Raw genomic sequence first — 25810 nt, forward strand, 5'->3', positions numbered from 1 at the left:
GTTTCTCGAGCCCTGGAATGTTCCTTAATGTTTTTGTGTCTATGGAGTTGTTTCTCAACAATAAAATGGGTCTGGTTGAAAAAGCTACTTTTCTTAACAACTAAACCAGGTTCGCTTCTTAATAAACAGACACCACACAAACTGTTTGGTAGACCAGTTCACAACTTTACTTATTATCGGCCGATAATTAGCTCATTCCACAGACATTAGTCATGGTCAGAGGTACAGGAAAAGGTTTCCACAGAATGCATCACATTAAAGGCATTTTGTTTACATAGTACAAGATAACATTGGCCATTTGGTTTACGACATTTTATCTTCAAAGAGATCACCCTAGCTCTTTCGCTGCTTCCTCTCTCACTTGGTCCCTCATAAAAATAGGCCATTTGGTTTACGGCATCTTACTTCACAGATATGACTAGCTGTTTCTCTCTTCCTTTCTCGCCTCCTCCCCCATAACATTGGCCATTTGGTTTACGGCATCTTACTTCAAAGAGATCTAGCTCCTCTCTGCTTGTCACTTGGGAGACAATGTTATGGTATTTATTATCTCACACACCGCAACCTGAGGCAAGCCTAATTTGACAATAAAGATAAGCTGTAAGCTAGCCCAGAAACCTATTTTAATATTTTCTTATTTTTGTAACTTTATTCGGCTTCATCATTCCATCCTTTTATCAAAATTTTGATAACTACAGTCCTTGCTGAGTACATACGAAAGACCATAAGCATCTCATCAGACAAATTAATAGTACACTAGTAACACAATCATTTCATAGTGGACAATCGTTCCACAAGTCCCTCCAAACATTTTAAATGGCCACCAACCTCCCCCGGACGTGACACTAAGATACTACCATAGGACTGGAAAAGGATCATAAAAATTGCTCAGCCTTTATTCGGCTTCGCTTGGAACTCCCCGTGTGCTGGTGTAACTGGTTCGTACTTCTCTTGTGTGGCACTGCAATGCAACATAACAATGCCCTGTCACAAATATACTGTTTCCTTAAAATATACCAGTGCCTTGGTTGTGGCAAAAACAGGTAGATTTAACTGGCCTTTGCAGACCTCTTACTGTCTGTAGTCAGGGTATCTTTGCTGCGCTTGTCATGTTTGACTCCAATCTTGTTTAACAGGAGGTGTGTACCATCCTTTAAATGTGGGTTAGTCCGCAAGCTTGCCATTCTGAAGAAAGTTCAGTCCATGTGGGCTGGGCCACCCCAGAATAAAGGGAGCATCGTCCTTGTTTCCACAAACTGTTCAGTCAATCAAATGTATCCAGCGACGATGATCTTCAATCTTTACAGCAGTTCATGTTGTTAGCAACACTTGGTTGTTCTTTTCAACACAATCTCAATTTCTTCTTGTCCCAGCACCATCATCGTATAGCTTTTATGGCCTTGGTCACTGGTTTCCAGCAAAAACTCCTCCAACCTGGGAATGTAGTTCTGGCAAGACATGGGTTAATTGCTGTCCATACATAATTAGTTAATTGCCCAGGTTAGTTAATTGTAGATGGCTTCCCCCCACTCTCCAGGGGGTGGACACAGCAGCTTTTCCTGTATCAATAAAAAGTTGTAAATCTTGTTCACCAGCTGAATTTCTCCAGCACTTTTGTCCACCTTTGATCCGCCAGCATCTCCAGTTCCTTCCTAACACTTCCCTTTGAATTTATTCTTTAATTCGATTATATCCGAAGAGGCTCTCTCCACCTGAATATTCAATTCTCCAAATATGTTCTCTTCCCCAATCTACTTTATCTTCTCACCTTTTATCCCTCATTGTGAGTTCCCTCAAACCCCCTTTTGTAAGTTATAAGACAATTTTTCATCTACCTTCATTTCCCTCACACAGCCCATGCTTCAACATCTTTTTGTTTGCTTGCAAACAGTAATCTTGCTTCATTTGCGTTTTAAAAGACAACCTCTGTTATCATATCAAAACAATCTTTCCCAAAAGAACTCACTCAGAATCAGTAATCAATAATACATTTTCTTTTTCTCTGTAATTTTGACATTTCCAATCTCATTTAACACTTTAATCGGGATGCGTCTTTTTTTTTAAAACTTGGTTCAAAAGATTTATAATCAACCAACATTTTATCATTCGAGTATAGCTCCGCCCCCCATTCATGCCTGTTTCTTAACGGAGCACACCATAAATTGTCCATTTGCATTTTAAAGGACAAACTTCTTAAAGCGACACACAACTTTGCTCATTGCTCTGAATTTCACACATTCCACATACAAAAAACATTGCTTTACAATCAGTACATATACAAAAACATTGTTTTACCAGCAGTATATAATTTCATCTTCAAAGACGTCTCTTTGTAATTTACTTTCCCTTTTTCTGACAAGACTTCTGTTTACCAAAATCCTGGTTACCTAACCCTAATTGGACATTGATCCAGATCATGATTAGTCAGACTCCCCTTGACTTTTCAGTCTCCCTAGCTCTTTCCTCATTTCTCCATCAAATTTCCCTTCATCCCCAATTTTTTTATAACATAGTTGCCTGTCAGAAAAAGGATTTACCTCCGGGGTAATTTTGTTTTGCAATCCCCATTGACTCTTTCCACCATCCCAGATGCCTGTGGGTGGTGTACACAGTGAAATTGCAGTTGAATATTAAAATGTGCACATTTTTCCTTATTAATAGTGGTTAAAATGAGGACCATTGTCTGAACTTATGACAGTAGGTAGGCCAAACCTGGGAATAACTTCTCTTAACAACAATGTTACCATAGTTTCAGCAGTATTATTAGTGGTTGGTAGAGCTTCACTCCACCTGCTAAATAAATCTAAAATCACTAAGCAATATTTATAACACTGGGCCCTTGGCATTTCAATAAAATCAATCTGTATGCATTCAAACGATCGTGATGGCATTGGCGTCACCGCTGAGGGTATCTTAATTGATTTGCCTGGATTACTTTGTTGGCAAATTTTACATTCAGAGGCCTGCCATCACGTTTCCTTTGTTATCCTATCATTCCCTCCTTACCAGCATGGGTAAGACGGGTAAAAATGTAGTGTACACCAACTTGTCCAAGCGGGGTGTGCTGAATCAATGGCACAGCCCTCTTGTTTCCATAGTTATTATTATATATGAGAGGCGTCCCTCTGTAATGTACATACCTCCCTCATGTTTGGCAGGACCGTTCTATTTGCTAGCATCTGTTTAGCTACTGTCACTACGCATTTGGATGTACAGGCTGCACTGTTTGGATACACTATCAGCAACCTATTGCCTTTTGCTATAGGGTCCCCAGCACCAGTGTGTGTAGTACATTTAATAATGACCAGCTGTTCTGGTAGCATCAATGCCTTAAACAAATTACGCACAGAAAGGCATTCCCCTGCTCCCAATCCTGGGGAGCTTTGTAAGGTCAGAACTTCGAGGTATAGGGATGTTACTGATGGAACTGTCACAGGTAAAGATGCCATTGCTACTGGTAGGGCATAGGGAGGTGGACATCTCCCAAGATTATCTAACTCCTCATCTTCATTACCAAATAGGGTCGTCATGCCAGACATGAAGTCTCCTCCAGAGGATTTACCAGTACTGGGTTTATTTTTACTAACCATCACCTGTTTCTCACCTCCTGTTTGTCTTTTAATTCTTTTCTCTTGTCCCTCTGCCCACTGGCATTCTAGTTGCAATACGTTCCATCCTTTCCGAGTGCTATCCTTGTTTCTTAACTCTATCCCCTTCTTACATACAGTATCCATCCAACTTCAAGCTCTATACTCTCCTCATGCTTCTTCACTGCTTCTGCTTCCCATGTTTTAATTCCTTTCTTCCATTTCTTTCCTGTCTTACTTTCCCATATCAACACCTCTGCTTTTTTTAATTGTCTCGACATTCCATGTGCCCCCTCACACAGGCCAGGCTTCATCCCCTAACCGTTTGGTCAACTTGTAACTTAACATTCTAAATTTCTTATTATACTTAGGATTCAAATAACACATATGTTGGACTGTTATCCAGAGCATTCCCCATAGATAGATAGAAAGAGAGAGAAAGAGAAAACAGACTTCTTAATTCCGAATCGTTCCAAATATATCAACCAGGCCGACTCGCTACTCGAGACCCCAGTTTCTCAATTTGGCTGACTTTTTAACTCTTTAATATACGACCCAAGTGTCTCAACGAGGCCAACTCGATAACCGAGACCCCAGTGTCTCAACCTGGCAGACGTTTTAAACTTAATATACAATGCCACTTATTTCTCAATCCAACAACTCTGCGGATGTCTCAATAAGCCAGACGCACACCTCACCCCCCGTATCACAACCCAACAAATCACGGATTTCTCAATGAGGCCGATGAGCCCTTAGTAGAGAGAGATAAAAAAGAGAAAACAAAGAGAGTCAGAAAGAGAAACCGCTCAAGTCCTTCTTAAAAATATACACAAGCCCTTCTTAAAAATACATAATAATAATAATGATGGATGGGATTTATATAGCGCCTTTCTAATACTCAAGGTGCTTTACATCGCATTATTCATCCACTCCTCAGTCACACTCGGTGGTGGTAAGCTATTTCTGTAGCCACAGCTGCCCTGGGGCAGACTGACGGAAGCGTGGCTGCCAATCTGCACCTACGGCCCCTCCGGCCACCACCAATCACTCACACACATTCACACACAGGCAAAGGTGGGTGAAGTGTCTTGCCCAAGGACACAACGACAGTATGCACTCCAAGCGGGATTCGAACCGGCTACCTTCCGGTTGCCAGCCGAACACTTAGCCCATTGTGCCATCTGTCGTCCCAATGCACAATTACATGCACAATTCTGTCTTAAAAATACATACACAATCCCTTCTTAAAAAAAACATATAGAGCCCAACTGGTCTTACCTTTGTCTGTTTCTAAGAACCTCGGCAGGGAACCTGGATCAATCTCTGATGAAGGATCACAGACGTTTCCGGGAGTTTCTAGGGAGTCGGTCTTACAAGGGGGCCGATAGAGCTCAGTTATCTCCCTTCCAATCCTGGCAACCTCTGCAACCTCTTGCACAGTCAGCTGTTGATGTGGTCCCAGCGAGGCCTGCATAACTACGCCAATGATAAAGCTACTTTTCTTAACTACTAAACCAGGTTCGCTTCTTAATAAACAGACACCACACAAACTGTTTGGTAGACCAGTTCACAACTTTACTTATTATCGGCCGATGGAAGGGAGGGAGAACTCCAGTCAAGTGACCAATGTAGACACTCGACTGTCCTCAGTCCACTTCTCTGAACAACCGAATTACATTGCATTAAATAGGGTTTTTTTGTCCCCTTAGCACATTCCACAGACATTAGTCATGGTCAGAGGTGCACGAAAAGGTTTCCACAGAATGCATCACATTAAAGGCATTTTGTTTACATAGTACAAGATAACATTGGCCATTTGGTTTACGACATTTTATCTTCAAAGAGATCACCCTAGCTCTTTCGCTGCTTCCTCTCTGTCACTTGGTCCCTCATAAAAATAGGCCATTTGGTTTACGGCATCTTACTTCACAGATATGACTAGCTGTTTCTCTCTTCCTTTCTCGCCTCCTCCCCCATAACATTGGCCATTTGGTTTACGGCATCTTACTTCAAAGAGATCTAGCTCCTCTCTGCTTGTCACTTGGGAGACAATGTTATGGTATTTATTATCTCACACACCGCAACCTGAGGCATGCCTAATTTGACAATAAAGATAAGCTGTAAGCTAGCCCAGAAACCTATTTTAATATTTTCTTATTTTTGTAACTTTATTCGGCTTCATCATGGTCTTCCCAATAGCCAGATAGTGGAATGAGATCTGTCTATAATGGTGGGGTTATCTAAATTAAATATTTCACAAAATTGAATTTGTTTAAGCAAGATTTACAAATGATGTATAACTTAAGGATGGTTTTATTCAGCGAGCATACAACTGATTAGATTGTGCTGGAAAGAACACACATATATGAATGTGATATAGATGTATATAATAATATAACACACACATTTATATTTCTTCCGATTTTTATATCCAATGATGAACTTTATTTCAGACTAGACAAGGGACAACATTAAATAAAAAAACATTGTAAACCTCCCTGCAACTTCACTTTGGTGCCTCGGCCATGCTGATCCAAGCCAGACTCCCCACATGCTGTGGAAGGAACATCTTTTTGCTTTTATTGTGATTTATTTCTCTTTTTAACACTGAATATCTGATAACGACAAATTAGCAGCATATTGCACCAACCAACTCAATTTTAAATAATTCAAATCGAAATCCATTAACATGGTTAACACTTTATTTCTGACATGCATAGTAAGATTTACATAATTCACATTATTCTGTGCGCGAGATATACAGGGTTGCAGTGTTCAGCATATCAGCTAACTAGTGAAAGTGATGTACAATTCAATGTATGTAACACAATTATAGCCCCACCCCTGCTTCACCAAAGAACAAAACGTCCAACGTAGATACAATAATAAATAAATCGCCATTTGCATTGTTTTGCGCAGCTAACAAATCACAATTTCACACAATGTACATAAGACGGCAGTTATTTGACAAATATTCCACAGTTCGGTGTAGGAGATCATGTCGGCGAGCATTCTGGACCCACTGCCGACATCTGGAATTACAGAAAATATGCAGTCAATATGTTCTTATTCTGCATTAAATAACAGAGGTAGAAAGAAAATGCTCTTGAGAACATTTTTACAAGGATATTGCCATGAGGCAACTAGCACCTATTTCAGCATTATCAAAATGGCGTGAAGTTGGGAAAAGGGGAAGTACAACGGGAGGTACACAAAAATGCTGGAGAAACTCAGCGGGTGCAGCAGCATCTATGGAGCGAAGTACAACGCGATCTGGGGTTCCTTGTACATCAGTCTATGAAAGTAAGCATGTAGGTACAGCAGGCAGTGAAGAAAGCGACTGGCATGTTGGCCTTTATAACGAGGAATCAAATATAGGAGCAAAGAGGTCCTTCTGCAGTTGTAGACCACACCTGGAGTATAGTGTACAGTTTTGGTCCCCTAATATGAGGAAGGACATTCTTGCTATTGAGGGAGTGCAGCGTAGGTTTACAAGGTTAATTCCCGAGATGGCGGGACTGTCATATGCTGAGAATGGAGCGGCTGGGGTTGTACACTCTGGAGTTTAGAAGGATGAGAGGGAATTTTATTGAAACATAAGATTGTTAAGGGCTTGGACACGCTAGAGGCAGGAAACATGTTCCTGATGTTGGGGGAGTCCAGAACCAGGGGCCACAGTTTAAGAAAAAGGATTATGCCATTTAGAACGGAGACGAGGAAACACTTTTTCTGACAGAGTGGTGAATCTGTGGAATTCTCTGCCTCAGTGGAGGCCGGTTCTCTGGCTGCTTTCAAGAGAGAGCTAGATAGGGCTCTTAAAGAGAGCGGAGTCAGGCGATATGGGGAGAAAGCAGGAACGGGGTACTGATTGGGTATGATCAGCCATGGTCACATTGAATGACGGTGCTACCCTCCAGTCCACAGGAACTGATCCTGAGTCTATAGAACATAGGAAAATTATCACCAATGCATCCACGATTTCTAGAGCCACTTCCTTAAGTACCCTGTGATGCAGACCATCAGGCCCTGGGGATTTATCAACCTTCAGTCCCATCAGTCTATCCAACACCATTTCCTGCCTAATTTCCTTCAGTTCCTTTGTCACCTCAGATCCTCTGGCCACTAGTACATCAGGAGGATCGTTTGTGTCCTCCTTAGTGAAGACAGATCCAAAGTATCTGTTCAACTCAACTGCCATTTCATTGTTCCCCATAATAAATTCACCTTCTACTAAATTTCTTCCTCCTACTTTGGTGGCAAAAACAGGAAAGTAGACTATTACCTGAATGGTGGCCGATTAGGAAAAGGGGAGATACAACGAGACCTGGGTGTCATGGTACACCAGTCATTGAAAGTAGGCATGCAGGTGCAGCAGGCAGTGATGAAAGCTAATGGTATGTTAGCATTGATAGCAAAAGGATTTGAGTATAGGAGCAGGGAGGTTCTACTGCAGTTGTACAGGGTATTGGTGAGACCACACCTGGAGTATTGCATATAGTTTTGATCTCCAAATCTGAGGAAAGACATTCTTGCCATAGAGGGAGTGCAGAGAAGGTTCACCAGACTGATTCCTGGGATGCCAGGACTTTCATATGAAGAAAGACTGGATAGACTCGGCTTGTACTCGCTAGAATTTAGAAGATTGAGGGGGGATCTTATAGAAACTTACAAAATTCTTAAGGGGTTGGACAGGTTAGATGCAGGAAGATTGTTCCCGATGTTGGGGAAGTCCAGAACAAGGGGTCACAGTTTAAGGATAAAGCGGATATCCTTTAGGACCGAGATGAGAAAAACATTTTTCACACAGAGAGTGGTGAATCTCTGGAACTCTCTGTCACAGAAGGTAGTTGAGGCTAGTTCATTGGCTATATTTAAGAGGAATTTGGATGTGGCCCTTGTGGCTAAAGGGATCAGGGGGTATGGAGAGAAGGCAGGTACAGGATACTGAGTTGGATGATCAGCCATGATCATATTGAATGGCGGTGCAGGCTCCAAGGGCCGAATGGCCTACTCCTGCACCTATTTTCTATGTTTCTTTGGTTTTATCTCCAAAATTCGAGCTAGATCATTTGGTTTCTGAAAGGTATTCGCAAGGGCTGTTAAAACTGCCTCTTCCCTTACACAACTGTCTGCTATTACATCTGCCCATGCTGCATGTGTTGGATTTCCTTCAGGGTCTGTACCACTGACGCGACTTTACAGCGAGTGTCTTCAACCTTCAAGCTCTAGGGCAGTCGCCTGGAAAACCTCGAGCTGGATCTACCGTCAGCGATGAAACCGCGAGCTGGATCGACCGACCGCACACATACACAAACACATGGCAAAGACGGGGGCCAGGGAAAGTGGGGGAGCGCTGTCTGAAATTCACATCCGCAATGAAGAGGAAGGTAAAAGACGGCTGCACAGCGTACGGTAAGTCCTTTAGAGAGTCCGGGGGGGGGGGGGGGGGATAGAAAGAGAAGGAGGGGGGGGGGAGAAGGAGTGTAGACATTTTTAAGAAGCCAGACAAAGTTTAGCGGGCATTTAACATTAACGGTCGGTTTTCCTTAGTCCTGAAAACTCCAATGAGCCAATTAAAAAATGCCCGGTCAGCGGAGGAGATTGCCTACGGCTGCCCTCGACTGCCTGTAACTACATATCGAAAGACATGTAATTTCTGTTTGTGCCTGACAGACGTCTTTGTTATGATTAAATTCTCAAGATTGGTTAAAAGCATTTTCTGCCAATTATACTTTAACCTCTGAGTTCCCAGTACCTTCACGAGACTCTTCCCCCTTGTTTTCAGTTCCAGATACCACTCACACAGGCGAGGACTCAAACCCTCATAGGCTCACCCATGGGCTTCTTCCTTTCTACCTGCTTGATACCGGGCGTCAGCGCGTGTCCGCTTCACGCTGGAAGTCGATGCCAATCTTTAAAGTGCCTTTCCAATTTGCACCCTAAGCAACGATGCAGTACTTCACCTCATGGTACTGTTACGACCCAGTGCTGAATATTCAAATATCCCGCCAATCAGATATCCAGCCAATCAGACGTCCAAAACCCCTCAGGTACTTTTTGGATATCAGCACAACTTAATGATACCTGACTTTGGATTTTGCAACAGCTGTTGACTAATTCTGAAGGGCCTTTCACCCCAAAAGGCAAAGATGCCCTCATCGCTTGCTAGACTACTGTTCTCAGATCTCGTTGGGATCCCCAACACAAGCGAGCGAATGATCGATCCGCTCTGACAAGCAAAGTGGGAAAACCGCACCGTGGCGCTGACTTCTCCCCTCGCAATCTGGAACGGCTCAACGCCCCGATCGCAAACTTATGTCTGGGGGTCCATTGAGATCCCGGACGAGCCCCCAATGTAATTATGTTCCTAGGGCTAACCCCCCTTAGTCTAATTTAGTAAAATATTGAGTCAAGCACTGGACCACTAAACTTTATTTTTTGAAACAATAACGAACTCCGCGGGTTCGATCCTTGTCTCTACTTGTCCGAGTCCATCAGCCTCAGGCAAGCAGACATCTCAAAAAGGTTACGCAGTCCCAAATGCCTCTCCAGAAGATCGACAACGATCCTAGTGGGGATCACTTTTTACAGGTCATCGGACCCTGTGGGGCCTATCAGCAGAGGCCACAAGGAAAATAACTCCTAGCATCCATCCAGCCAACTGAGACAAAAGCACACTGGATAGCCATCCAGCCACACAGGATAGCACACTGGAGTGGAAGGCAACCTCATCTCCATTACACAGCTATATCTATTCACCAGATAAAAGCTGTCCAGGGTCTGACCTCCCCAGAGGAGCATAGATGAAGCTCAACAGACTTGGTACTGGAGTTGGGCATTTCAATGCCAGCGTGTGGAGATGGGGGCTCCGCCAGAGCCCAGTCTGTGAATGCGGAGCAGAACAACAGACAGCCAACCATGTTATCTCTGGGTGTCCGCTCTACCACCCACCAAATGGAGCTCAGGGCCTGGCAGACATTGATGCAGAGACAACAAACTGGCTGCTCAACACCCGGCTTGAGATCTAACTATTCCTTTGGTTTATGTTTCATTTGCAAGAAGAAGAAGAAGGACCCTGTGGGGCAGAGCTACATGGGGGTGGCACCCCCTACAAACCAATCACACATATCGATCACCTTGTGCAGTAATTGACAGTTCCCCAACCCAATTACAAAGTGCCCCATTACAATGTTTCTACAGAAGCTTCTGGAAGGAAGTCAGTTGAATGCAACTCAACTCATCTGGACCTCATCTTATCTGACATATCAATCTAGGCACCTACTGTTCCAGGACACTTATATATCGGCGAGACCAAGTGCAGGCTTGGCGATCGTTTCGCTGAACACCTCCACTCAGTCTGCCTAGATGTGCCTGATCTCCCGGCACTTTCTGACACCGGCTCGCAGCTTGTAGCTTTTCACAGAGAAAGACCAAGCAGGCCTTGCAAATGCAAAGCTCCTCCATTTTTTAATAACTCTAATTTGGCCGATATTACCACTTCTCTCCAGAGATGCTGCCTGACCTGCTGAGTTACTCCAGCATTTTGTGTCTATCTTTGGTGTAAATCAGCACCTGCAGTTGCTTCCTACACATGGGTTTCCTCTGGGTGCTGGTTTCCGCTTTCATCCCACACCCTAAATGTGTGCGTGTTAGATTAATTGATATTCTCCAGTGTGTGGGTGAATGGGAGAATCTGGGGAGAGTTGATAAGAAAGTGGGGAAAACAAAAGAGGATTAATGCGTAGGAGAGAAGTGCAGATGCTGGTTTAAACCGAAGATAGACACAAAATGCTGGAATAACTCAGCGGGACAGGCAGCATCATGGAGAGGAGGAATGGGAGACATTTCGAGTCGAGACTCTTCTTCAGACTGATGTCAGGGGAGAGGGCGATATATAGACAAGGAAGTGTAACGTGTGATAACAGGACAAAAAGAATGGAGATCAAGGAACATGTGGAACAGATCAATGTTAGCAGGCGGAAATTCACAACAACAAAGCAAACAGAGATAAAATGTAGTCGGAGACAGTAAGACTGGTGGGTGAACTGGGTAGGGGGAGGGGATGGAGAGAGAGGGAAAGCAAGGGTTAATTGAAGTTAGAGAAGTCAATGTTCATACCGCTGGGGTGTAAGCTACCAAAGCGGATTATGAATGCTGTTCCTCCAATTTGCGCTAGGCCTCACTCCGACAATGGGGGAGGCACAGGACAGAAAAGTCAGATTGGGAATGGGAGGGGAGTTAAAATGTTCAGCAACCGGGAGATCAGGCACATATAGGCAGACTGAGTGGAGGTGTTCAGCGAAACGATCGCCAAGCCAGCGCTTGGTCTCACCGATATATAGGTGTCCTGGAACAGTAGATGCAGTAGATGACGTTGGAAAAGGTGTTAGTGAATCTCTGGTTCACCTGAAAAGACTGTTGGGGTCCTTGGACGGAGTCGAGGGGGGAGACAAAGGGACAGGTGTTGCATCTCCTGTGGTTGCAGGGGAAGGTACCTGGGGAGGGGGTGATTTGTGGGAAGGGACAAGTTAACCAAGGAGTTGCGGAGGGAACGGTATCTGCGGATAGCGGAAAGGGATGGAGATAGAAAGATGTGGCTGGTGGTGGGATCCCGTTGGAAGTGGTGAAAATGTTGGATGATTATGTGCTGTATGCTACGGCTGATAGGGTAGAAGGTGAGGACCAGGGGGACTCTGTCCATGTGATGACTGGGGGGGGAGGGGGAGCAAGAGTGCTGTGGGATATTGAGGAGACCCTGGTGAGGGGCTCATTTATGATGAAGGAGAAGAACACCCCATTCCCTAAAGAGTGAGGACATCCCCGAGGATTGAGATAGGATTATGTAAGTGAAAGTTGGTGGTTGTCCCAGACTTAGTGAGCTGAAAGGCCTGTTTCCTTACCGCATGCCTATATCTCTTTGACAATCTAAGCATTAATAAAACGAGATTATTTGTCTATAATCACATTTTTGGTGGGAGCCTGCACTGTGCAATTTGGTTCTATTCCTGACATAGCAGGGAATGACGTTCTCATAGGTAGCAGGTCATAGAGAAATACGACAATACAATATTGGGGCGGCCTAGTAGCGCAGCAGTAGAGCTACTGCCTTATCCGGGTTCAATCCTGACCATGGCTGCTGTTTGTACGGAGTTTGCACGTTCACCCTGTGACTTGCATGGGATTTCTCAGGGATCTCTGGTTTCCGCCTATACTACAAATAAATACAGGTTTGTAGGTTAATTGGCTTGGTACAATTGTAAATTGTCTCTAGTGTGTACCGGATAGTGTTAGTATGCGGGGGATCGCTCGTCGGCACGGACACGGTGGGCCGAAGGGCCTGTATCTCTGAACTAAACTAAATTAAAAGATTTCAGCCAGGAGATTTATGAGCACCATCGAGCATCCATTTACAAAAATCCTACACCAATCTCATTTTATGGTCCCCACATTCACATCAACTCCCCCCAGCTTCTTCCATTTATTTACATATCAAAGGCAATTTACTGTGGCTAATTAAGCCGCTAATCTGCACAAATGAGCAAAATGAAGCACCCGGAGGAAACCCATATGATCACCATATGATCACCGGTAGAATGTGCAAACTGCACACTGACAGTGGAGCAGCAGTAGAGTTGATGCCTTACCAGAGACCCGGGTTCAATCCTGACTATGTGTTGTCTGTATGGAGTATGCATGTAGTTTGTACATTCTCCCGATGACCACGTGGGTTTTCTGCTGGTGCTTTTGAGGTTAATTGGCTTCTGTAAACTGTAAATCATCATAAGATCAAAAGGTCATGTGAGGAACAGAATTAGGCCATTAGGCCTATCAAGGCTACTCCGCCATTCAATCATAGTTGATCTTTCTAACCACATTCTCCTGCCTTCTCCCCATAATCTCTGACAACCGTACTAATCAAGAATCTATCTATCTCTGCTTTAAAAATATCCATTGCCTTTGCCTTCCTGATGAAGCCGAATAAAGTTACAAAAATAAGAAAATATTAAAATAGGTTTCTGGGCTAGCTTACAGCTTATATTTAGTGTCAAATTAGGCTTGCCTCAGGTTGCAGTGTGTGAGATAATAAATACCATAACATTGTCTCCCAAGTGAGGAGGTGACAGAGAGGAAGAGAGAAACAGCTAGTCATATCTTTGAAGTAAGATGCCGTAAACCAAATGGCCAATGTTTATGGGGGAGGAGGCGAGAAAGGAAGAGAGAAACAGCTAGAGTCATATCTTTGAAGTAAGGTGGCATAAACCAAATGGCCAATGTTTTTAATATATCTTGTACCATGTGACAAAATGCCTTTGATGTGATGCCTTTTCCTGTACCTCTGACCATGACTAATGTCTGTGGAATGTGCTAAGGTGACAAACATACACTATATAATACTATGTAATTCTGTTGTTCAGAGAAGTGGACCGAGGACAGTCGAGTGTCTACATTGGTCACTTAGCTGGAATTCTCGCTCCCTTCCATCGGCCGATAATAAGTAAAGTTTTGAACTGGTGTACCAAACAGTTTGTGTGGTGTCTGTTTATTAAGAAGCGAACCTGGTTTAGTAGTTAAGAAAAGTAGCTTTTTCATTCCCTGTGGCAAAGAATTCCACTGATTCACCATCGTCTGACTAAAGAAATCCCTCCTCATCTCCTTCGTAAAGGAACGTCCTTTAAATCTGATGCTGTGACCTCTATTCCTAAACTCTCCTACTGGTGTAAACATCCTCTCCACATCCACTCTACCCATGCCTTTAACTATTCGGTACGTATAGTAACACATCCCTAGTGTCCAGGATAGTGCCAGTATACAGGGTGATCGCTGGTTGGCATTTTTCAGCTTGAAATTGTGCAATCTGGTGCATACTGTAGCGAGTCTTTTAACTTACACTTGAATGCAACATTTATGCTTCAATTTGAATTAGGTATGAATAAGGTTAGGCTAAATTACATTCCTAATAACATTCCACAATAGAGCCAGGCTCTGATCAACAGGTGCAGCACATGAATGACCTTAGTATATTCGTATAGAAATCAGATTATAATTCATGCTGTCATGCATATATATAGAGAAACAAAAACATAGAAACAAAGCAAGAGGAGTCAGACTTCCATCACTGTTCTGCACAAATAAATCAATCAACCTTACCCTTTGACAATAGAAACAAGATGAAAATAATGCCACATATTCAACTGTTCAATGAAATTAAGATATATATGTAAAACATATATATGGAAACAGGCCCTTCGGCCCACCAAGTCCACACCGACCAGCAATCTACCATACACCAGTTGTATTATACACGCCAGGGACAATTTACAGAAGCCAATTAACCTACAAACCTGCACTTCTTTCGGATGTGGAAGAAACCGGAATATCCAGACAAAACCATGTGGTCATAAGGAGAATGTACAATTACTGTACAGACAGCACCCCTAGTCAGGATCAAATCTGGGTCTGTGGTGCTGTAAGGCAGCAACTCTACTGCTGCACCACCGTGCCACCCCATTAAATTCTTTTTTTCTGTTATATATTTATTATGGTGTCACGTCAATAAAGATGAACACATGATTCTGATTTCTGCCCTTAATTGGACAACACACATCTCCAGTCATTGTGTTTTATGGCTGGTTTTCAGCCTCTTCAGTCTGAAGGTCTCAACCCAAACCATCACCTATTCTTTCTCTCCAGAGATGCTGCCTGTCCTGCTGAGTTATTCCAGCTTTTAGTTTCTATCTTCAGTTTAAACCACCATCTGCAGTTCCTTCTTACACTCTTTGTTAAGCAAAACAGGTCCTATTCTCATAATACTATTCACCTCAACTAAGTAGTTTCTTCACCTCTGTTGCTGCAGAGAATACAATTTTTTTGTGTTTTTATGTGGGGGAAGAGGGTAAGGTGCGGGGGATACCGTCCTTCAGCCGCTTCCTGGTGAAGACGCGACTATTATTCCCCCTATTATTACACCCCCCCCCTCCCCCCCCAGCGGCCTACCTACTGGATTGGCACGGCCTTTCCTGCCGGAATCGACCAGAGCTCCAGCAGCGGCGGGACAGCGCTGTAACATCGCGGGGCTGGCAATGCCTTACCGGGGATCGCCGTCTGGAGCCCGGAGTGCTGGACCTGCTGCACCGACATCATGGAGCTGCGATTTGCGGGCTCCCAACGCGGGCGGCGCTGATGGACAGCGCGGGGCCCTGCGACTCTGGCAAGCTCGGGAGCTGCGGACTCGGGGGCTGCGGACTCGGGGGCTGCGGGCTCGGGGGCTGCGGACTCGGCCTCTGCGGACTCGGGGGCTGCGGACTCGGGGGCTGCGGACTCGGGGGCTGCGGACTCGGGAGCTGCGGACTCGGGAGCTGCGGCCTCGGGAGCTGCGGACTCGGGAGCTGCGGACTCGGCCTCTGCGGACTCGGGGGCTGCGGACTCCGGCTGCGGGAGGCGGCTGATCAGGAGGTCAGGGCCGCTGAGGAGGATGATGTTCACCGTCGGGGTTCGGCGTCGGCGTTCCACCAGCCCGGCGTGAGGGCCTGAACATCGGGCCACCCGGGGCGGCGACTGCGGGTGCTAGGAAGGCCTCGACCACGAGTGAACGTCTGGGAAGTAGGTAGGGGAGGCTGGCTGGACTATGGTGCCTTCCTCACCTTGGTGCCACTGTGTTATGTTGTGTCGTGGACTTTCAGTGTTTGTGCTTTTTTTTAAATTCTATTTTATTTTTAATATGTTTTATTATTTATTATTATTTATTTATTTTTATTTTTATGATACTGCCTGTAAGGGAAATTCATTTCGTTGTCTCTAACTGAGACAATGACAATAAATTTGAATACAATACAATACAATCCCAGTTATCAAATCTTTCTTCAAAGTGAAAAAAAATTCCAGCTTGGCCAATATGTTCATAAATCGCCCCTGGATCCTCTCCAGAGCAATTGCACCCTTACACAAACACACACCCCTATACACACACACACACACACCCTTACACACACACACACACACACACACCCTTACACACACACACACACCCTTACACATACACACACCCTTACACACACACCCTTACACACACACACACCATCTAAGACACACCCTTACACACACACCCTTACACACACACCCTTACTCACACACACACACACACACACCCTTGCGCACACACACTGGCACACACACACACACATACACCATCTAACACACACCCTTACACACCCACACTAGCACACACAAGGTTTAAAGGGATATGGGTCAAATGCAGATAAATGAGACTAGTTTAGATGGGGCATCTTGATCTGTACGGACAAGTTGGGATGAAGTGCCTGTTTCCATGCTGTAAGACTATGGCACACTGTGGACAGAGAGAGACAGCGAGAATGTGCTGGGTGACATTTTGGGTCAAGTCACATTTAAAAAACAACTCTTGTTGGCCAAAATGCTTTACATTTGTTATAAGAATAGTATAAACAAACAAACTACATATATACAATACAATACAAATTTATTTGTCATTTGAACCTCGTTGAGGTCCAAATGAAATGTTGTTTCTGCAGTCATACATACAAAAAGAAAAGACCCAAGACACAACACAATTTACACAGACATCCATCACAGCGCATCTCCTCCTCGCTGTGATGGAAGGCAAAAACGTATCTCTCCCCTGCACTCCCCTCTCCCCCCCGATGTCAGAGTCAAAGCCCCCGGCGGGCGATGGTAATTGTCCCGCGGCCATTTACGCCGCGCCGGGTGGCGCAAGGCCGCACTCCGGGTCTTGTTGTTGGAGCCCCCGGCGGGCGCTAGCAAAGTCCCGCGGTCATTCCAAGCCGCGCCATGCGATGTTAGGCCCCGCTCCAGGTAATCTTCAACCCCGCAACTCGGGCGGGAGAAGTCGCCGCTGCAGAAGCCCCGAAAAGGGGTCTCCCAGCAGGACCCGCGGGCTCCCGGTGTTCCTGTCTGCCAGACCTGCGGTTGGAGCCTCCGAATCTCCGGGGTCGGGTCGCAGCAGCGCGCCACCACCGCTCCACCCGCTCCGGATCGGCCAGCTCCGCGATGGTGAGTAGGTCCGCAGGCTCCGCGACTGGAGCCCCAGGCCGTTCCTGCTGGAGGCCGCTCCACGTTGCTAGGCCCCAACAACAACGGAGACCCGACAGAGAAAAGGTCGGGTCTCCCGTGCAGGGGAAAGATTTTAAAGTTTCCCCCCCCCCGCCCCCCACACACATACCCCGTAAAAAAAATAAATAAAAACTACATTAAAACGAGACAGAAAATAATAAAAAGACAGACGGACTGCAGAGGCCGCTGCGACGAGAATCGCGCCGCCCACCGGGATACATATACATATGCTAGGGCAAGATTCAGTATTACAGACAGAGAGACAGAGAGAATGTGCCGGAGGGACATTTTGGGTCGAGACCTTTCTTTGGTTTAGTTTTGTTTAGAGATGCAGCGTGGGAACAGGTCTTTCAGCCCGCGGTGTCCGCGCCGACCAGCGATCACCCCGTACGTACACTAGCACTATCCTACGCACATTAGGGACAATTTAACAATTTTGCCGAGGCCGATTAATCTACAACCCTGAATGTCGTTGAAATGTTGGAGGAAACCGGAGAACCCGGAGTAAAAACCCACGCAGGTCAAGGGGAGAACGTGCAAACTCCGCACAGACAGCACCCATAGTCATGATCGACCCGGGTCTCTGGCGGTGAGGCAGCAACTGTACTGCTGCGCCACGGTGCCTCGCAGAATTATATAACGGTTTCCTCCGCCATAAATGCACCCGATATGTGCTAGTAATATCCTGTTTGCCAGTTTGTTGACCCTCTGTGTTCCTCTCCTGCAGGGTTTAGGAGCCGCTGCTGTGGACGGAGAGAGGGGACGTGAGCGGCCATTGAGGGCTGCCAGGGTGCAGGTGTGCCCCCCCCCCCCCCATCTACTCAGTATGCGGGCTGAGCTTCGAGGGGCTGCGCTTTGGTGGAGGACCACATGATGGGGCACAACAAGGAGAAGCGTTATGAGCGTGACGTGTGTGGTAAGGCCTGGGAGAGCCCGAGCGATCTGGAGATCCACCGGCGGGGTCACACGGGAGAATGCCCCTTCGACTGCTCAGAGTACGGCAAGAGCTTCAAGACGGCGAATGTCCTGAAGACACACGGCAGGTGCACATGGGCGAGATGCCCTATGGCTGCTCAACCTGCAGCAAGAGCTTTGCCCAGTTGTCGGGGCTGAGGAACCACCAGAGGGTGCACAGCAGTTAGCGGCCCTTCACCTGCTCCGACTGCGGCAAAGGCTTCAAGTCGTCGCCAGAGCTGAAGCAGCACCAGTACACCCACACAGGGGAGCGCCCCTACACCTGCGCCCAGTGCGGCAAGGACTTCACCCATTCCAGCAGCCTGCTGCAATACCAGCACCCCACACCGGTGAGCGCCACTATACCTGCACCCAGAGCGGCAAGGGATTCACCTCCTCCAGCAACCTGCTCTCCCACCAGCGCATCCACACCGGCGAGCGCCCCTACACCTGCGCCCTGTGCAGCAAGGACTTCACCCAGTCTAGTCACGTGCTGGAGCACCAGCGAACCCACACTGGCAAGCGCCCCTACACCTGTGCCCAGAGTGGCAAGGGCTTCACCCGCTCTGGCACTCTGCTGGAGCACCAGCAAACCCACACCGGCGAGTGCCCCTTCACCTGCGCCCAGTGCGGCAAGGGCTTCACCCAGTCCAGCAACCTGTTGTTGCACCAGCGCACCCACACCGGCGAGCGCCCCTACACCTACTTCCAGTGCGGCAAGGGCTTCACACGCTCCTCCAAGCTGCTGTCTCACCAGCGGGTGCACACAGCCGAGCGCCGCAACACCTGCGCCCAGTGTAGCAAGGGCTTCACCCAATCCCACAGCCTGCTGTTGCACTAGCGCACCCACACCAGCGAGCGCCCCTTCACCTGTGCCCAGTGTGGCTAGGGCTTCACCCGCTCCTCCAAGCTACTGTCCCACCAGCGCACCCACACGGGCAAGCACCCTTACACCTGCACCCAGTGCGGCAAGGGCTTCACCTGCTCCACCAAGCTGCTGTCCCACCAGCGGGTGCACACCGGCGACCGTCCCGTCCCCAACCCGGTGTGTGAAGAGCGCTTTGCCATGGCCTACCATGCCCTGTCTCACCAGCGCGTGCACACCAGTGGCCAGCCCTACGACTGCCCGTACTGCGGTGAAGAGTTTGACTGCTTGAGGGGGTTGTGGCAGCACAGGCGGACCCACACCGGCGAGCAGCTGCTCCCACTGTGACAAGAGAGCACGGGGGCTGTGGGAGCACCAGCGGATACACACCAGAGAGAGAGCCCTTGTGTGCGCTGAGTGTGGCAAGGACTACACCCGCATGTCCAGCCTGTGGCAGCACCAACGTACCCACAGCGGTGAGCGTCCCTTCCCCTGCCCGTCCTGTGGTAAGGGCATCACCCTCCTTGACCACCTGCTGGAGCACCGGCGAGTCCACACCGGCCAGCGCCCCTTCACCTGCCTGCTCTGTGGCAAGGCCTTTGCCTGCTCCTCCAGCCTGTTGGCACACCGCCACGTGGATAGATAGGAGCTGTTTTGGTAAACACAAAATGCTGGAAGGAATGGGTAACGTTTTGGGTCATTCCTTCAATCACCCATTCCTTCTTTTCAGAGATCCCGCTGAGTTACTCCAACATTTTGTGTCCTTTTTTGCAAACCAGCATCTGCAGTTCCTTGTTTTTAATCCATTCTGGTTAACCATCTCTGCACCTTCCACAAAGCCTCCACATCAGTCCTGTAATGGAGTGTCCAGAACTGTATGCAATACTCCAAATGCTACCTGACCAATGCCCCATAAAGCTGCACATATACAGTCCCCACTCTCCCCTCTCCCCACTTTCCCTCCACTTGTACACAAATTCTATCCACTCCACCCTCTCATGCCCCCCTCCTCTCTCACACTCCCTCTCTCGCTCCGTCTCTCTCACAGACTCCCTCTCTTGCTCCCTATCTTACACACTCCCTCTCTCGCTCCCTATCTCACACACTCCCTCTTTCTCTCCCTCTCTCACACACACACACACACCCTCTCTATCTTGCTCTCTCACACACACACTTTCGCTCTCACACACACACACTCACCCACACACACCGAACACCTCCGCTCGGTCCGCCTTAACCAACCTGATCTCCCGGTGGCTCAGCACTTCAACTCCCCCTCCCATTCTGAATCCTACCTTTCTGTCCTGGGCCTCTTCCATGGCCAGAGTGAGGCCCACCGTAAATTGGAGGAGCAGCACCACATATTTCGCTTGGGCAGTTTGCAACCCAGCGGTATGAATATTGACTTCTCTAATTTTAGGTAATCCATACCAAAGATCCTATAGCGGAGCAAGATAGGCCACTGCTGCGAAATGCAATGGGCTGACGTGTAGTAACAATGGAGCGGAACCTGGGCCTTTTGTTGTCCATTTCAGTAACCGGAACCTACGTGACTCGCAGTGTAATCAACGTTGCGGGTGAACAGTTTGTGTGTGTGATATAGGGTTAGTTCATAATTCTGTTCCTTCATAATTCTGTTAATTCAGATTCAGATTCATTCAACTTTATTGTCATTGTGCAGTGTACAGTACAGAGACAACGAAATGCAGTTAGCATCTCACCCAGAAGAGCGACATAGAATATGAGCAATAAATAAATATATTTACGAGCATACAGTCATAGTAGTGCAATTATTTTTTTTCCTGGTGGAAGGAGTGTCCGGGGGGGGGGGGGTGATTGGCAGTCACCGAGGTACATTGTTGAGTAATGTAACAGCCGCAGGGAAGAAGCTGTTCCTGGACCTGCTGGTCCGGCAACGGAGAGACCTGTGGCGCCTCCCGGATGGTAGGAGGGTAAACAGACTGTGGTTGGGGTGAGAGCAGTCCTTGACGATGCTGAGCGCCCTTCGCAGACAACGCTTGCTTTGGACAGACTCAATGGAGGGGAGTGAGGAACCGGTGATGCGTTGAGCAATTTTCACCACCCTCTGCAGTGCTTTCCGGTCGGAGACAGAGCAGTTGCCATACCATACTGTGATATAGTTGGTAACGATGCTCTCGATGGTGCAGCGGTAGAAGTTCACCAGAATCTGAGGAGACAGATGGACCTTCTTTCGTCTCCTCAGGAAGAAGAGACGCTGGTGAGCCTTCTTGACCAGAGTGGAGGTATTGTGGGTCCAAGAGAGTTCCTTGGAGATGTTGACCCCCAGGAACCTGAAGCTGGAAACACGTTCCACCTCTGGCCCGTTAATGTGGATGGGAGTGTACGTGCCGCCCCTAGACTTCCTGAAGTCTCCAATGAGCTCCTTGGTCTTCTTGGAGTTAGGGGCCAGTTTGTTGTCAGCGCACCATTCTGCTAGGAGCTGGACCTCCTCCCTATAGGCCGACTTATCATTGTTGCTGATGAGGCCAATCACTGTTGTATCATCTGCATACTTGATAATGGTGTTAGTACCATGTCCAGGTGTGCAGTCGTAGGTGAAGAGGGAGTAGAGGAGGGGGCTCAGCACACAGCCCTGTGGAACGCTGGTGTTCAGGGTGAGGGTTGAAGAGGTGTGCTTTTCTAACCTAACAGACTGGGGTCTGTTGTTTAGAAAGTCCAATATCCAGTTGCAGAGGGTGGGGTCGATGCCCAGGTCGCTGAGTTTGGTGATCAGTTTAGAGGGTATAATGGTGTTGAATGCTGAGCTGCAATCGATGAACAGCATTCTTACGTGGGTGTCTCCGTTGTAGAGGTGGGAGAGGGCGCAGTGAAGTGCCGTTGAGATGGCATCCTCCGTACTCCTGTTCTTGCGGTAGGCGAACTGATAGGGATCCAATAGGCAGCCTTTGAGGTGTGCCAGGACCAGCCTCTCGAAGCACTTGGTGATGATGGGAGTAAGTGCAACTGGGCGGAACCTACCCGACTCGCAATGTAATCAACGTTGCGGGGGAACAGTTTGTGTGTGTGATATAGGGTTAGTTCATAATTCTGTTAGTTCATAATTCTGTTAATTCTTGTTAAAGAATAAAATGTTTATAAATTTTGACTGGTAATTTTCTTTTTTAATGCTTTTTAAATCATTTCATTTAAACGGCTCATATGCTGTGTTTGAGTTGATGTTTGTATTACACTTGCACTCTGCAATTCATTCATCTAATCACACTGTTCACAACTGCAGTATTTGGGAAAATAATAGCAATATGAAGATTCCAGTTGCTCTAGCCCTGGAATGTTACTTAATGTTATTGTGTTGATGGAGCTGTTTCTCAACAATAAAATGGGTCTGGTCTTCCCAATAGCCAGAGAGTGGAATGAGATCTGTCTGTAATGGTGGGGTTATCTAAATTAAGTATTTCACAAAATTGAATTTGTTTTGAGCAAGATTTACAAATGATGTATAACTTAAGGATGGTTTTATTCAGCGAGCATACAACTAATTAGATTGTGCTGGAAAGAACACACATATATGAATGTGATATAGATGTATATAATCATATAATACGCACATTTACATTTTCTACCGATTTTTATATCCAATGATGAACTTTATTTCAGACTAGACAAGTACAACATTAAATAAAAAAACATTGTAAACCTCCCCGCAACTTCACTTTGGTGCCTTGGCCGTGCTGATCCGGGCCAGACTCCCCGCACACTGTGGAAGGAATATCTTTTCGCTTTTATTGTGATTTATTTCTCTTTTTAACACTGAATATCTGATAACGACACATTAGCAGCATATGGCACCAATATTGCACCAACACACTCAATTTTAAATAATTCATAATAGAAATCCATTAACATGGTTAACACTTTATTTCTGACATGCATAGTAAGCTTTACATAATTCACATTATTCTGTGCGCGAGATATACAGGGTTGCAGTGTTCAGCATATCAGCTAACCAGTGAGCCTGCACCGCCATTCAATATGATCATGGCTGATCATCCAACTCAGTATCCCATCCATGCCTTCTCTCCATACCCCCTGATCCCTTTAGCCACAAGGGCCAAATTTAACTCCCTCTAAAATATAGTCAATGAACTGGCCTCAACTACCTTCGGTGGCAGAGAATTCCACGGATTCACCACTCTCTGTGTAAAAAATGATTTTCTCATCTCGGTCCTAAAAGCCTTCCCTCATATCCTTAAACTGTGACCCCTAGTTCTGATCTTCCCCAACATCGGGAATAATCTTCCTGCATCTAGCCTGTCCAACCCCTTAAGAATTTTGTAAGTTTTTATAAGATCCCCCCTCAATCTTCTGAATTCTAGCGTGTACAAGCCGAGTCTATCCAGTCTTTCTTCATATGAAAGTCCTGCCATCCCATGAATCAGTCTGGTGAACCTTCTCTGTACTTCCTCTATGGCAAGAATGTCTTTTCTCAGATTAGGAGACCAAAACTGTACGTAATACTCCAGGTGTGGTCTCACCAAGACCCTGTACAACTGCAGTAGAACCTCCCTGCTCTTATACTCAAATCCTTTTGCTATGAATGCTAACATGCCATTTGCTTTTTTCACTGCCTGCTGCAACTACATTCCTACTTTAAATGACTGGTGTACCATGACACCCAAATCTTGTTGCATCTCCCCTTTTCCTAATCGGCCACCATTCAGATAATAGTCTACTTTCCTCTTTTTGCCACCAAAATGGATAACCTCACATTTATCCACATTATACTGCATCTGCCATGCATTTGCCCACTCACCCAACCTACCCAAGTCACCCTGCAGTCTCCTAGCATCCTCCTCACAGCTAACACTGCCCCCCAGCTTCGTGTCATCCGCTAACTTGGAGATGTTGCATTCAATTCCCTCATCCAGATCATTAATATATATTGTAAATAGCTGGGGTCCCAGCACTGAGCCCTGCAGTACCCCACTAGTCACTGCCTGCCATTCTGAAAAGGACCTGTTTACTCCTACTCTTTGCTTCCTGTCTGCCAGCCAGTTCTCTATCCACATCAATACTGAACCCCCAATACCGTGTGCTTTGTTTGTATACTAATCTCTTATGTGGGACCTTGTCGAAAGCCTTCTGAAAGTCCAGATATAACACACCCACTGGTTCTCCCTTATCCACTCTACTAGTTACATCCTCGAAAAATTCTATAAGATTCGTCAGACATGATTTACCTTTCATAAATCCATGCTGACTTTGTCCAATGAATTTCCAAATGTGCTGCTATCCCATTTTTAATAACTGACTCCAGAATTTCCCCACCACCGATTTCCCCACCACCGATGTTAGACCAACTGGTCTGTAATTCCCCGTTTTCGCTCTCCCTCCCTTTTTTAAAAGTGGAGTTACATTAGCTACCCTCCAGTCCTCAGGAACTACTCCAGAATCTAAAGAGTTTTGAAAAATTATCACTAATGCATCCATAATTTCTGCGGCTACTTCCTTAAGTACTCTGGGATGCAACTTATCTGGCCCTGGGGATTTATCGGCCTTTAATCCATTCAATTTACCTAACACCACTTCGCGGCTAACCTGGATTTCACTCAGTTCCTCCATCTCATTTAACCCCCGGTCACTTGCTATTTCCGGCAGAATATTTATGTCTTCCTTAGTGAAGACAGAACCAAAGTAGTTATTCAATTGGTCTGCCTTGTCCTTGTTCCCCATGATCAATTCGCCTTTTGCAGTCAGTGTTTATGTTCCTTGCTAGTTTTCTTTCATAATCTATTTTCCCTTTCATAATTAAGCCTTTTGTCCTCCTCTGCTGGACTGAATTTCTCCCAGTCCTCTGGTAGGCTGCTTTTTCTGGCTAATTTGTATGTTTCATCTTTTGTTTTGATACTATCCCTGATTTCCCTTGTTATCCATGGATGCACTCACTACCTTCCCTGATTTATTATTTTGCCAAACTGGGATGAACAATTGTTGTAGTTCATCCATGCAGTTTTTAAATGCCTTGCATTGCATATCCACCGTCAACCCTTTAAGAATCATATGCCAGTCTATCTTGGCCAATTCACGTCTCATACCCTCAAAGTCACCTTTCTTTAAGTTCAGGACCCTTGTTTCTGAATTAACAATGTCACTCTCCATCCTAATGAAGAACTCAACCACATTATGGTCACTCTTGCCCAAGGGGCCACGCACAACAAGACTGCTAACTAACCCTTCCTCATTTCTCAATACCCAGTCTAGAATAGCCTGCTCTCTCGTTGGTTCCACTACATGTTGGTTTAGAAAACTATCCCGCATA

The 25810-nt window shown here is 46.3% G+C and overlaps 1 long non-coding RNA gene across 3 annotated transcripts; it reads right to left on the reverse strand.

The window, feature by feature from the left end:
• Positions 1–18785: 18785 nt before the first annotated feature.
• LOC116978697 lies at positions 18786–19680 on the reverse strand. Of its 3 annotated transcripts, XR_004413507.1 has the most exons (4): positions 19602–19680; positions 19434–19517; positions 19266–19349; positions 18786–19181 (listed from the first exon to the last, which is right to left on the reverse strand). It is a non-coding gene; the product is annotated as an uncharacterized LOC116978697 (long non-coding RNA). The 3 variants fall into 3 exon arrangements; XR_004413508.1 differs by lacking the exon at positions 19602–19680 and having other exon boundaries at positions 18786–19097; positions 19434–19568; XR_004413506.1 differs by lacking the exon at positions 19602–19680 and having other exon boundaries at positions 19434–19568.
• Between the last annotated feature and the right edge of the window lie 6130 nt (positions 19681–25810).

The sequence above is a fragment of the Amblyraja radiata genome, chromosome 11, assembly GCF_010909765.2.
Source record: "Amblyraja radiata isolate CabotCenter1 chromosome 11, sAmbRad1.1.pri, whole genome shotgun sequence".
In the NCBI taxonomy this organism is placed as follows: domain Eukaryota; kingdom Metazoa; phylum Chordata; class Chondrichthyes; order Rajiformes; family Rajidae; genus Amblyraja; species Amblyraja radiata.